We start from the raw sequence: 3,847 nt of genomic DNA, 5'->3' as shown, positions 1-3,847 counted from the left end.
ATCTTTTTACAGGTGGAAATAAGTACTAACAAAGATTCTTATCTCTACCAGTTGGTAGAATATGTTCGCTGTGGTAAAAAGGCTCCAGTAAATGCGATCGCAGAGCCCAGTCAAAAACCGGTCGGATTCCGACCGGGTTGACCTATTTATATCCGGGATCCGATCGGGTAACCCGGCCGGGATCCGACCAGCGCAGCATGACCAAACCAACCAGAATCCGACCGGGCAGCCTGACCAGATTCCGGATACAAGCGGGACAACCCTGCCGGAATCCGGCCCGAACCCGGTCATAATTTCTACACGGGAATTCGTTTTTTAAATTCAGCTCATCAATGTCACCGCTTATTCCCTTAAGTAATAAAGATTGCACTTTGTCTTCTTTTGGCATCCTGGTTACCTTGCTTATATTTTATTTGCTTTAACATATATAGAACTTTTTTAATGTGTCGCCAGACTCTACACAGATCTATCTTATCAATTAACAGGTGTTTAATTTAATAGTCATTATTAGGAACTATGGCATTTAGCCACTTACGTATTACTTTTACTTGTGTCATGAATCTGACCGGGCTGATGAACTACCTACTTTCTGGTCAAGTACCTGCGAGCTTAGGCAGACAATGGTCTGCCCCCTGAGGAGAGGAATGCCTCTCCTCAGGGGTCCTTTGTTGGAAAATGGGAACAAAATTTGTTTTAAAAAGTCTTAAATTTGCAATCAGTGATTTGAAAGTAATATATGTGGAATCTAAGTATTTTTCCGATTCCGAAGACATGTATTTTCTCTATAAAGGTTGAAATCTTGAAAAGTATTTAGTATTAAATTGAATATCAAGCTGAAGTTTTTTCATAATAAACTCCTGCAAATCTTCAACTTTTCTAGACAAGTAGTATATCATTGAAATCAGAAAAGTTCGTAGATGCTGATTATGCTGTTTTCAAATCGCCACTTGAAAAATTAAAAGTCTTTAAATTTCCTTAATTTCACATGCATGTGGACAAAAGACCCTTGCTGGAGTAAGCTTTTTCACACACTGGTGTATGAATAGACCGAAAAGTATTTGAAAGAATTAAGTTGAGACGGGCCTGACCATACCTGTAAACTGAGTAAAAAGTTTTCCAACCACTGGATAAGAGGAGGCTTGTCAGCTGCTTTATAGTTTCCTAAACACCTTGATCTCGGTTTTTCTTTTTTAATTTCGTCTGGTCTCCCATCCTGTTAGTTCTTCCGGCTTTTCGATTAGAGATTTTCTCCCAACTCTACATGTGTTCTGCCTTTTTTTATTGTGTACTCAGGAATAAAATTTTTCATTTTTTGTGTCTCATTGACTTCATTTTGCCATTAGTTTTAGTGAAAAAAAATCGCGTGCTGGGAACTTATGGCCTATCATTTTCTTTTCATTCACTTTTTTACATCCACAACCATTGACTGTTATACGACGTGGAATATTCTTTATGAATTTTATCCCTTGTTTCATTTATTAAGTACCTGTACATTTCTGTTTCCTCCGTATTGTATGGTTTTTTTGCTTTTATAAAATTTCGAAATAAGTTGACTTTTTCTTCTTTTAAGTTTTTTTGAATCTACCATTGACCTTTTTTGTGTTAAATTCTGCTTACTCATTTTGGATGTTGAGCAGTACAGCGCTTCCCTTATAGTATTGCCGAGCAATCTAATTTATTTAAATTTAATTTAACGTTTTCTTTATCGAATTTTTCTATTTCTGGGAATTAAAAATTTATTTTTATTGCTTTGTGATCGCTAACGTAGGAAGTGTTCTTAATTTATTATTTATTAGGTTGTTTATTTCTAAACGATAGTGTGATATGCACAGATCTAGAAATGAGTTCGCATTTGGGAAGGAGGTTTTGCAGATTTAGTTTATTAAATAATAGTTAAATGTCCGCTTCAAAGTCACTTCGAGAGTTACCTCGCGCATAGGCAGAGATTACAAATAATTGTTTTTTAGATTCCATGGATATTTTTATTATTGTTGTTTCTAAATTATTTAAGCTATTATTATTAATTGTTAATGTTTTTGATAATCTGATATTATCTTTAATTAAAATAGCTGTCTCCTCTTCCCCTCTGTTATTTAATCTGTCCTCTCTAATGACTTTATAATTCTCAAATTGGATCATGTGTTTATTGTTTAGTTTCGTTTAACATACCAGTGCGATATCTGGTTTTATCTTATTTAATAGTTCACTTAGGTCTTCCCTTCTCTGCATCTTTACCAAAGAATTAGCATTTATTGCTATGATTTTTAGTTCTTCATTAAGTCCCATATGCCCCCTATCAGTTCCCTTTCGCTTATGGCCCTAAGGCTACTTGTCATTATGACAATATTTGTTTATATAACTCATCTATTCTCTCTGTGTCGTTCCTATCCACACAGGCAGTTCTGAATGCAGACTCTGATGTTGTTTCTCTATAGAACTGAAAAGTTTTGTTATACCATTTTCAGAGACTTTGTTAAGGACATCTGAGGACAATAGGCTACTACTTTCTTGAGAGCAGGAAGATGGCCCTGGGTCGGGCCCCCGTGGGCTCGTGACAGCCGCATATGAAATTCCCGGTTTAGTCTACCCTGTCGATTTCATTGAATTTTCTACCCTCGTAGACCTCTCCCTGGACATATTCTCGCCCATCTGATCTTTTTGGTTTCTTCTCAAAGGGCATCAGTTGTCAGCGTGACGAATGCGTTGTGTAATAGTACGTTTGGAGATGACAATTTATGTTACAGGTCTTGGATTACCCTCTCCTGGTACTCAAGTTTGTTCATGAGTTTGTCGACGGCCTCTTTCTGATTTGGAGACATCTTGTTGTCTGGCTGCGGCATTTCGGTCGACACTTTCTCTTGCTTGGGCCTCTTGATGGCGTCTGGATCGCTGTTTGGTTTTGGTGGTCGGTTTTCAATTATCAACACTCTCGCTTGATCCTGCCCTTTGTCTGTCTTCACTTCCGCTTTCGGCGTAGAAGTCTTTTTCTGTACAGGTTTTGCGGCTATTGCTTGGTTATTGTTGTTTAGGATCTTCTTTACGAATCGTATGCCGGCTCTATTTAGGCCATTCAGGACGCCTTGTTCGTCACTGCATTTTCAATTTTATTTGGTTGTAGTGCCGGCGAGTTTGGGTTTGATACTTCGCCTATTGAGGAAGATGGCGACTGCTGCAGCCTTTTTCTTTTCTTCAGGAGTGTCTCAGGCGTTTGGCTCATCTCTCTGTCCCTTTATGCGCCATTTTCGAAATTCAGGTTTCGGCGCACAATGCACGATCACTCGCACTAATTTTTCTTTTTAAGCTTTCACAGGTCACTGGATACCGTATTTTATAGCTATCACGAACCTAATCAAAAGATTTTCAGGATGGCTCTAAACATTTCAAACAATTTTCCTTGTATTCAGCAAAAGTGTTATCGATTTCGGCGCACAATCACTGGTACTTGGTTATTGCGATTTAATCATTTTACAGGGCTCGAAGTTTCATTGCTAATATGGATCACGTGCAGAATTTACGGATCTTTAACTTCAATCTTCACATTTTAAGAGAATTCAAGCTTGCATTTTGCCATTATCTATAGAGAATAGAAATAATTACATCACGATTCAAGAAGTACATTTGACTCTGCATTTTTAGTAGCTTGCACCCACTTTAAAACCACTGAACGTCGTCTTAGGAACTTATGACCTATCATTCGCCTGTCATTCACAGTTTACATCCACAACCACCTATTCTACACGTTTTGTTATCCATTTTTAATCATTTTCTAACTTTCACCAGTGCATCATGCAGCAGACAACAAAAATTTACTTTGCTTGCACAGGCGTGGTTCTCAGCGTTTCGCGTC

Source organism: Belonocnema kinseyi, chromosome 10 (genome assembly GCF_010883055.1).
Source record: "Belonocnema kinseyi isolate 2016_QV_RU_SX_M_011 chromosome 10, B_treatae_v1, whole genome shotgun sequence".
In the NCBI taxonomy this organism is placed as follows: domain Eukaryota; kingdom Metazoa; phylum Arthropoda; class Insecta; order Hymenoptera; family Cynipidae; genus Belonocnema; species Belonocnema kinseyi.
Note: the sequence above shows the minus strand (reverse complement) of the source record.